At 45.3% G+C, this 10,361-nt stretch overlaps 1 non-coding gene across 1 annotated transcript; it reads right to left on the reverse strand.

The window, feature by feature from the left end:
* Positions 1–7,785: 7,785 nt before the first annotated feature.
* trnan-auu (transfer RNA asparagine (anticodon AUU)) lies at positions 7,786–7,859 on the reverse strand. Its single transcript has one exon. It is a non-coding gene; the product is annotated as a tRNA-Asn (tRNA).
* Between the last annotated feature and the right edge of the window lie 2,502 nt (positions 7,860–10,361).

Genomic DNA, 10,361 nt, shown 5'->3' on the forward strand with positions numbered 1-10,361 from the left:
CAATTATTAAGGATATCATAGCAGCGCATTTGGAAAGAGGTGACATGATAGCTCAAAGTCAGCATGGATTTGTGAAAGGGAAATCATGCTTGACAAATCTTCTGGAATTTTTTGAGGATGTTTCCAGTAGAGTGGACAAGGGAGAACCAGTTAATGTGGTATATTTGGACTTTCAGAAGGCTTTCGACAAGGTCCCACACAAGAGATTAATGTGCAAAGTTAAACCACATGGGATTGGGTGTAGTGTGCTGACATGAATTGAGAACTGGTTGTCAGACAGGAAGCAAAGAGTAGGAGTAAATGGGCACTTTTCAGAATGGCAGGCAGTGACTAGTGGGGTACCTCAAGGTTCCGTGCTGGGGCCCCAGCTGTTTACACGATACATTAATGATTTAGACGAGGGGATTAAATGTAGTATCTCCAAATTTGCGGATGACACTAAGTTGGGTGGCAGTGCAACGAGACCTGGGTGTCATGGTACATCAGTCATTGAAGGTTGGCATGCAGGTACAGCAGGTGGTTAAGAAAGCAAATGGAATGTTGGCCTTCATAGTGAGGAGATTTGAGTACAGGGGCAGGGAGGTGTTGCTGCAGTTGTACAGGGCCTTGGTGAGGCCACACCTGGAGTATTGTGTACAGTTTTGGTCTCCTAACTTGAGGAAGGACATTCTTGCTATTGAGGGAGTGCAGCGAAGGTTCACCAGACTGATTCCCGGGATGGCGGGACTGACCTATCAAGAAAGACTGGATCAACTGGGCTTGTATTCACTGGAGTTCAGAAGAATGAGAGGGGACCTCATGGAAACATTTAAAATTCTGACGGGTTTAGACAGGTTAGATGCAGGAAGAATGTTCCCAATGTTGGGGAAGTCCAGAACCAGGGGTCACAGTCTAAGGATAAGGGGTAAGCCATTTAGGACCGAGATGAGGAGAAACTTCTTCACCCAGAGAGTGGTGAACCTGTGGAATTCTCTACCACAGAAAGTTGTTGAGGCGAATTCACTAAATATATTCAAAAAGGAGTTAGATGAAGTCCTTACTACTAGGGGGTTCAAGGGGTATGGCGAGAAAGCAGGAAGGGGGTACTGAAGTTGCATGTTCAGCCATGAACTCATTGAATGGCGGTACAGACTAGAATGGCTGAATGGCCTATTGCTGCACCTATTTTTCTATGTTTCTATGTTTCTATAACTTACTAAATACTAGTTGATATTGGCTGTGAAAAAGATATTGGTTTAATTGGGAAAAGGAAAAAAAAATTGGAGGAGGTAAAAGACACTCTCCATTGATACTGATTTTAAATTACGAGAAAGTTTCACTGCAGTTTGAAAAGATTTACAGAATAGACGTTATTAATCAAGAAAAGTCCCGAACAGTCTAAACAAGCAGAAGGGTTTTGAAAATAACAAGTAGAAAAGATCTAAGCTATGCGAACTCAGCAGAGAGAGAAATAAAACACAAGATTTACCCATTGAACGGGACTGTTAAAAAAACCCCGAAATGTTGGCATGTTAACAGCTTGTGTGAACATTGGATTTCAGTAAACAAAATAGCTAATGAAAATGTGTGCTCTTATTTCAACAAAAATCTTTGGCATGTACTTGAATTAGATGTTAAGCAAAAAAATTGGAGTTTAATCTAAAATGCTGTCTTTCCCGATGAGAAGATTTTTATTGTGACCACTTTACGAATGATTTCTGCTGTTTTAACGGATTCCTAATTTCTAAGCAAGTTTTGAAGGCACAAAGATTTGGATGATTACATGAAGTCACGTAATGACATCAGGCCTTCTTACAAACCTGTAAAGGAGTTAACCCTTTCCATTGACAGCTGTTTTACACTGGACCTTACGAATTTGAATTTCTTACTTAAATAAAGAAGACTCACCTGACAGACAGTGGAAATGGTGGGATAGTCAGAATAAAAATAAAACAGAACTAGCTGGTCAAGAGTTAAAAGCGAAGATAAATAAGCTGAAAGAGATTTTAAAAAACAGGACCAGACAGATAGTGCAGTGTGCAGCCAAAGCACCATCACCTATGGCAATCGAGCCAATGTATCCCACGGTGGGTCGGTGTACTCCACAAACCAAACCTAACAGTAAAGCAGACTGGGATGTTTGGAGGAATAGTGGTGGCATTGGCGTTGATTAGAGTTTGGATAATATTTAGATGGGTCATCGTGCAGGCTCGAGCACAGCCGGCTCAAATACAAAACCGACGGCAGCCCAGACAGGGACATGAAGTGATCGAGATGGTACGACTATAAAGAATATGGAAAACCTAACCCTTACCTCCGATTCCACAGAGTGACCGCGACACAAGTAGACCAGAACCTAACACCTGGTGACGACCAGGCTCTCTGTTTAAAATTTGCAGATTTAACCATCACCGAGATGGGACCGCAGTGGTGACTTTGACTCTGGGGACTCATGATACTTGGAACCTTGAGGCCCACACAAGCACTGGAAAATACAGACCGACTACGAGAGATACAGCACACGCAAGAAAGACACAACTGTATCAACTGCAGGGTTTTGTTTACTTTGACTGATGGAATATGCATTCCAGCAGCCAAGGACTGGAGCAAGGACAGAACTTATTTTAATGCATGGCTGCAAATTAATCCGGATAAGAATAGAGTATGCGTGCGATGCTCCACGGGTACAAGAAGCAGTTGCATTAGACGAAGGGAGGCCGGGGGGGCCCGCTGAATGTACCTTTGGAATAATTTGCGCGCCTCCTGCCCAGCCACAACCGCTAGTCACCCACAAAGAGGGGGTGGGGCTGTGTGGATACTATGAGGAGGTAGAGGCTGCCGCAATATCATTGTATGTATGCTTCTCACCCCCTCCGACACCACGCCCCATAAGAACCACCAAACTGCCCATGGAATTGTCATGTCCAACAATTACAAGGGGACTGGAAAATGGGATTGTGCTGTCCAACGAGGGGGAACTTTTGTATGATAATGTTAAGCATGAAATTGTGCCGGTCCTGATCAATATCTCAGGTATACAGATGCTGGAATATTGTACAGAACAGGCAAGAAATATGTATAATGTATTCAGTAAAGTTGTAATGCAGCAGGCTGCCGATACCATGGGTGCCAGTAGATTCCGAGTTCAGGAGCCAGTTCATAGGACTAAGAGGGAAATAGTTAATGATGTTGCGACCGGTTGTAATGCCGGAACCTACATAGTAAACTCACTGGACATACAAAGGCTAAATGAAAGGGTGGAGCAGCTTAAAGGGGTGATGAAGGGATTATTAGAATGGGCAGAGCAGACTCAGGAAGGTCAATCCGAACTTGGAAGAGAGGGTGCCGAAATCCAATTGGATGGCCTCTCGGTCCTGGAAGCTCAGGCAAAAACAATCAATCACCTTATCGACAGAGAGAGAGAAGATACCACAAAACTGAGACAGGGACAACTCTGTCACGCTTATGGCCCATGGATGGTGGGACAGATACGGCACAACCTCGATCATATCCAAAGGGGGGAGTTGCCAGACTGGATAGACAGCCCACATCTGGCTCAGTTGGCCAAACTGAAGGGGACACTGGGTAATTGCACTCTGAAGGGACTAACCAGAGTATGCCCAGTGATCCCAAACTGCCGAATGAGCAAAGCTGCCGGAGTGGGAATAGCCCTGATGATACCTATAGTCACACAAGATTCAGGACCGTTTCCCCTTTATCAACTGTAGAATATCGGGATCATACGGGAAAACACCTCCCTCCATTACTATCTGACCGCAGCCCCTGCTGTCCGCAGAGACAACACACTCTATGGGATCTCCCTGACGGGATGCAAGCAGACGGGTGACATTACGGTGTGCCCTCACCCGGTGGGACAGGGAGAACTAGTCGAATGTGGATTTAATCCAACCGATGGATGTGTCTTGGAAATAGTACCTGCCCCCACACATTTTGCCAGAACAGGTTACGGGGGCAAAGGGAAATACTGTGTCTCTACCACGGCACATTCATATCGGTACAATGGCTTACAATGCCAGATCTCGCAACCAAACTTTTGCTTCACAGCCCTATGACCTCACAATAGGACAAGCCCGCATTATCCAGGTTAGACACCGAGGCCCAAAATCATTAACGCCATCGATCAGCTCCACAATCACCTGCAGGATTATGACGAGCCAGAGCAGGCCCCTATCCCACATTTAGTTGCAGTATTAAGGGGACTAAGACTCAGAGTAGGCCAGTATGTCAGACTCTACCACCAACTACAGACGAAGATTGAAATACTGGAGAAGGATACTGACCAAGAGTTACAAAACCAGAGTTGGTGAAGGAGGGTCTGGGACTGGGACATGAACGTAAACATCCACCCCTGGATTGGAATAATATCACACATACTGGTAGGGATACAGCTGGTCTTAGCACTAACATGGAGAGTCATGGCCTGTTGATCCTGCAGGCATTATGCACGACAAGGGAGTATCAGAACAAGGGCTCAAGTAAATAAAGTGACTTGTCCAGCAGAGGGACAGGGGAATCTGAACTATATCAATTTGATCTAAGCAACTGGGACTTCTGACACCACGTGACTGGCCAGCACGTTGTGACAGGAAGTACCGGTGGTACATAAAAATATAAGTCGAGTAACAAATAATGTTGTCGGTTAAAGAAAACTAGGATTAGTCCATTACCGAAAGGGGGGATTGTTGTAGGGCAAAGGCAAAGGCACCTGCTGAATATATGTATGCATATATGTATGTGTAAAATGGTAGCCAGATACAAAATGGCTGCCAGGGATTCTGCAAAGTACTAGGGGAATTCAGCTAACAGTTAGCTTCACTACATTTTTGGGTAGCTGATGACACTGCAGTTCCATGTACAGGAACACTGGAAAAAGTGAGCTCAGCAGAACGTCCTCAATCAACGAACCACAGACAAGATGTCCCAGCAGAATACTGAACAAAGAAATTCCTGTGACTGTGTAAGGATAAGAAGGTTAGGTGCAGACAGAACCCAAGGACAGTAGAGATAAGGGGATCTGGAGAATCTCACGAGGCCATGAATAAGCCCCAGCTGAAACATGAGGTGATCACGCAGTCCCCTGGTGCCTGGGGGCCAATTCCATTGTCCCAGTGGAATCGATTTGTAATTTATAGTCGTTATGATTGGATTGTGTCCAGCTGACATGGGCTAAGTAATTGTAATGAACTGTTGTAAAACATATAAATATCGATGAATTTCTTTGTTCGGTGGAGTGGAAAGCCTGGAGTTCGACGAGAGGCTCTCTCCCGGCCTGTGTAATAAAGGCCATTTTGGGATTGGAACCGATCCCGAATGTCGAGTGATTCTTCCAGAAAAAGATTTGTGCTAACATAACCCGTGCTGTACCAGCCCTGGGAGAGATTGATGGGAAAGTGTAGAGGGAGCTTTACTCTGTATCTAACCCGTGCTGTACCAGCCCTGGGAGAGATTGATGGGACAGTGTAGAGGGAGCTTTACTCTGTATCGAACCCCGTGCTGTAACTGCCCTGGGAGAGATTGATGGGACTGTGTAGAGGGAGCTTTACTCGGTATCTAACCCGTGCTGTACCAGCCCTGGGAGAGATTGATGGGACAGTGTAGAGGGAGCTTTACTCTGTATCTAACCCCGTGCTGTACCAGCCCTGGGGGAGATTGATGGGACAGTGTAGAGGGAGTTTTATCTGTATCTATCTAGTGCTGTACCAGCCCTGGGAGAGATTGATGGGACAGTGTAGAGGGAGCTTTACTCTGTAGCTAACCCCGTGCTGTAACTGCCCTGGGAGAGATTGATGGGACAGTCTAGAGGGAGCTTTGCTCTGTATCTAATCCCGTGCTGTACCTGCCCTGGGAGAGATTGATGGGACAGTGTAGAGGAAGCTTTACTCTGTATCTAACCCCGTGCTGGATCTGTCCTGGGAGAGATTGATGGGACAGTGTAGAGGGAGCTTTATTCTGTATCTAACCCCATGCTGGATCTGTCCTGGGAGGATTTGATGGAACAGGTTTGAGGAAGCGTTACTGTATATCTTCGATTAGCTGCACCAGCTCTGTGAGTCTTTGATGAGACAATGTAGAGGGGGCTTTAATCTGTATCTAATCCGTACTGTACCTGCCCTGACGGGTTTGATGGGACAGTATAGTGGGAGCTTTGCTCTGTATCTATCCTGTGCTGTGCCTGCCCTGGGAGGGTTTGATGGGACAGTGTAGAGGGAGATTTAAACACGTGCTGCACTGTAATGTATATATGCCCGGGTTTACTTGCCACCAGGGGGACCGACCGTCTAAGGTCATTGGGCCACAGGCACACACATGCAACTCTTGTATATAAAGAAAGCCTCCATGTTTAATCCTTTGTTCGAGAGCTAGAAATGTACGGTCAGGATGCACCTGATTGAGTTCACGGTAGTAAGCCGACTGAGTTATTGCATATGCAACATGCACCTGCCCTGGAAGAGTTTGATGGGACTGTGTCGTGGGAGATTTATGTTGTAACTAATTTGTGCTGTACATGCCCTGAGAGTTTGATGGGACAATGTAGAGGGAGCTTTCCTCTGTATCTAACCCCGTGGTGCATCTGCCCTAGGAGCGTTTCATGGGACAGTTTAGAAGAATCTTTAGTCTGTATTTAACGCATGCTGTACCTGCCCTTGGAGAGTTTCATGGGACAGTGTTGAGGGAGCTTTACTGTGTATCTATCCCGTTCTGTACCAGCCCTGGGAGTGTTGATGGATCAGTGCAGAGGGAGCATTACTCTGTATCTAACGCGTACTGTACCTGCCCTGGGTGAGCTTGATGGGACAATGGAGAGGGAGTTTTACTCTGTATCTAACATGGGCTGTATCTGTCCTGAGAGGGTTTGATGGGATAGTGTAGAGGGAGCATTACTCTGTATCTAACACGTGCTGTACCTGTCCTGTGAGAGTTTGATGGGACAATGTAGAGGAAGCTTTACTCTGTGTCTAACACATACTGTACCTGCCCTGGGAGGCTTTGATGTGACTGTGTAGTGGTAGCTTTACTCTTTATTTAACATTATTGTCCTTTTTAATCCACTTGTTTCACACCGAAACAAATCGTAACCATGATGTGAATTTAACGCCACGTGATTCTTTGAAATCATCTTTAAATGATTGGGTAAAACCACTTCTTATGCCACCGAAAAACAGCTTTGATTCCAGGTCTCGGCGATAAATTTTGTAACACCATTTTTAAATTCAAAACCTAATAAAATTGACGACATGCAGCCAACGTGCAAAAGTAAGATTCTTTTAATCACCGTTAATTAGCCGATAACCTTCTTCAGAATGAAATAAATAATAATATAATTACTGAGGAGCAGTGGTATCTTCAATCATTCATTTTCTCTTTACATGTGATGAAGTTTTATCCCTATCTCATTTACACGCTGAATGAGAATGTTTTAAAATTGTAAGTGTTTATGACTCAGTTGTAAAACCATTGATTGTGTGTGTGTCTATACTTGATAGGAGGAGCACTTGAGACCGTAGTTCCAGTTCTTTCTATGTATCAATAGAATCAATTTCCACCAGTTTCTTTAAACCCAATAACATAATTTATTTCCAGTGGGCTGGATGGAGGAACATGATCCATGTAAAAAATTGTTATCGTTTTACTTGAACTGAATGCTCATAAAATATTGGAGTGGGAACTAATTGGATAACAGCACTGCTGGCAACATTTGCGGAATAGATTCGTGCAGCCAAAACGCACAATGACAACCTGGGACTGTGCGGCACCGAATACTCGGTGAAAAACAGTTAAACACTTCGTCCCTGGGTGGGCTGGAATCACCAACCTTTCGGTTAATAGCCGAACGCGCTAACCCATTGCGCCACAGAGACTGATGGAAGTATAAGGTTCAAGGCATCCCAAACCAGGGTGTCAGACAGTTAAAGCTTCAGATTGCTCTGACCGGGATGGAACTTGTCCACTCTCAGTGGTACTTTTCAAAAATAAATGGAGGGACATTCATTGTGGATGCGTGGAAACAGTCTGGTCCCGCACACTGCAGACACTTCCATGGCACCGCCAACCAGCTCTCCCGCAACCGGTGTGATCTACCTTCCAGCCTTCCGGTGCCTTGTCTGTGACAAAGTATTCTGATTGTCCCGAAGCCGGTGTTCGGTTTGAATTCCTTTTCAGCTCCTGACTGCGGATATTCCTGTGATTAAACAGGAACTAAATGCTAATAGGGACAGTTGGATTCACCGTTTCTTTGCTTGGAGAAATTTCAAAGATTGAAAGCGAGACACATCAACCCCAAACCTCCCGTGAGATGGAAGCCCAGTTGCTGTTTCAAGCTTGAATGCGGGAACAAGCAGAACTTATTCAAAGAAAGTCCAAGTCCCTGAGACGCCTGATTATTTGCACCAAACTCCTTTGCAAAGATTTGAGGTTCATGTTTGGTGATCTGGGCACATCTTTTGCCAAACTACAACACTTCAAACATAACTCAACGGCCTTGAAGCGCTTTGGGGTGACATGAGTTCCTGAAAGGCACTGCAGAAATAGAAGTCCTTCTTTGCAAAAGTTCGATGCAATTTCAAAATTTTCGAGCAATATCAGGGCTCCTCTGGGACCCCTCGTAAATTTCAATGAACAACTCCAAAGGGAGAATCATAGCCCGAGACCAACGAGCCAACTGTTTGACAAACGTGAAGATAAGGTGTAACCATGATCAAAGCATTTTTGTGTGTGTCGCTACTCAGAACATAAGAACTTAAGAACTAGGAGCAGGAGTAGGCCATATGGCCCCTCGAGCATGCTCCGCTATTTAATATGATCATGGCTGATCCGATCATGGACTCAAGTCCACATCCCTGCCCGTTCCCCATAAGCCTTATTCCCTTATCAGTTAAGAAGCTATCTCTGTCATAAATTTATTTAATGTCATGGCTTTCTCAGCACTCTGAGGCAGTGAGTTCGGCAGATTTACAACCCTCTGAGAGAAGAAATTCCTCCTCATCACAGATTTAAATGGGCGGCCCTTTATTCTGAGATTATGCCCCCTAGTTCTAGTCTCCCCTATCAGTGGAACCATCCTCTCTGCATCCACCTTATCAAGCTCCCTCATTACCTTATACGTTTCGATAAGATTACCTCTCATTCTTCTGAATTCCAATGAGTAGAGGCCCAACCTGCTCAACATTTTCTCATAAGTCAACCACTCATCTCCGGAGTCAACCCAGTGAACCTTCTCTGAACTGCCTCCAAAGCAAGTATATCCTTTCGTAAATATTGAAAGTGTTTGTGATCCTCGCTCAATTGCCAGATGGACGGTTTGAATCGCCCCCACCTTACGAAAGTTCTAGATCCGGGAATTATTATTCAGAGTGTAAATTAAATGAGTCACGGAAAGGGACGCTTCGGTGATAAATCATAGTATATTTATTTGTGTAACATACACTGGCTAAAACATGCACTGCTAAACGAAATGTCTCTGTGGAGAATAAAATCCCGGTTACAAACAACATACATACAGTACAGAAATGAACCTAGTAATACGCAGTAATTCCCTGGTGGATTCTAACCCCACCTCTACCAATGAATTACCCTCCCCAGAATAGCCCTGAAAAGCTTCACTTCTGAGAAAACCCTGAGCCCTTACCCAGCTGGCCTGGGATATCTGGTTACTGGCTTGGGACACTCGCGACCATGTTCACCACCACACGCAGCCGGTTTCCTTGCTCAGCTCAGTTGTGGGAAGTCACTGCCTGGTCTTCAGTCTCGGTGGCTTCTTCTGTGGTACTGCGGCCCCTTCCTCTGGTACATCGATCGGTGGAGCGAGAGCAAGAGGGAGAGGGGGCTCTCTCTAGACACAAGTTGCAAGGTACAAGCTCAAGCTTCACACCAAGCTCCAAGCTAAAAATAAAGTGGAAAGGACCCTGTCTTTCTGGGAGTCTTGCTACCCTATCTTTCCCGCCAATCTTTAAAACCCCTTTGTTTCTAAGCACGGGTACTTAGTCACTGATGGGCCATCCCACCCATGCATTGGGCTGATGGCCCTTAGTCTGGGCATCTCTCTGAGCCTTTGTGTTGGGAAAGACCCAACTCCTCCTTGGCTGGCCAGGCTGGTGGGTTCATTGTTCTGTGTCTCCTTCTGAGATGGAGGTGAGAAGTGCTTTTACAAATTAGAGTGGCTTTGTCAGTGGCCCCCCTTCCTGGCCGACAGCTCTTTTGTCAATGGATGACTGACAGGTCTTTTGTCCCAGCTCACTGCCATGCGGTCTCTGGAGTTTTAACAAAACCAGCTTTTTCACATATCTGCGCAGGTGTCCCCAGCACAGGGAAAATAGGCTCAGAAAAATAAAATCCACAAAATTTTCTCGACTGAGTCCATTCTT

The sequence above is a fragment of the Pristiophorus japonicus genome, unplaced genomic scaffold (assembly GCF_044704955.1).
Source record: "Pristiophorus japonicus isolate sPriJap1 unplaced genomic scaffold, sPriJap1.hap1 HAP1_SCAFFOLD_91, whole genome shotgun sequence".
Lineage (NCBI taxonomy): Eukaryota > Metazoa > Chordata > Chondrichthyes > Pristiophoridae > Pristiophorus > Pristiophorus japonicus.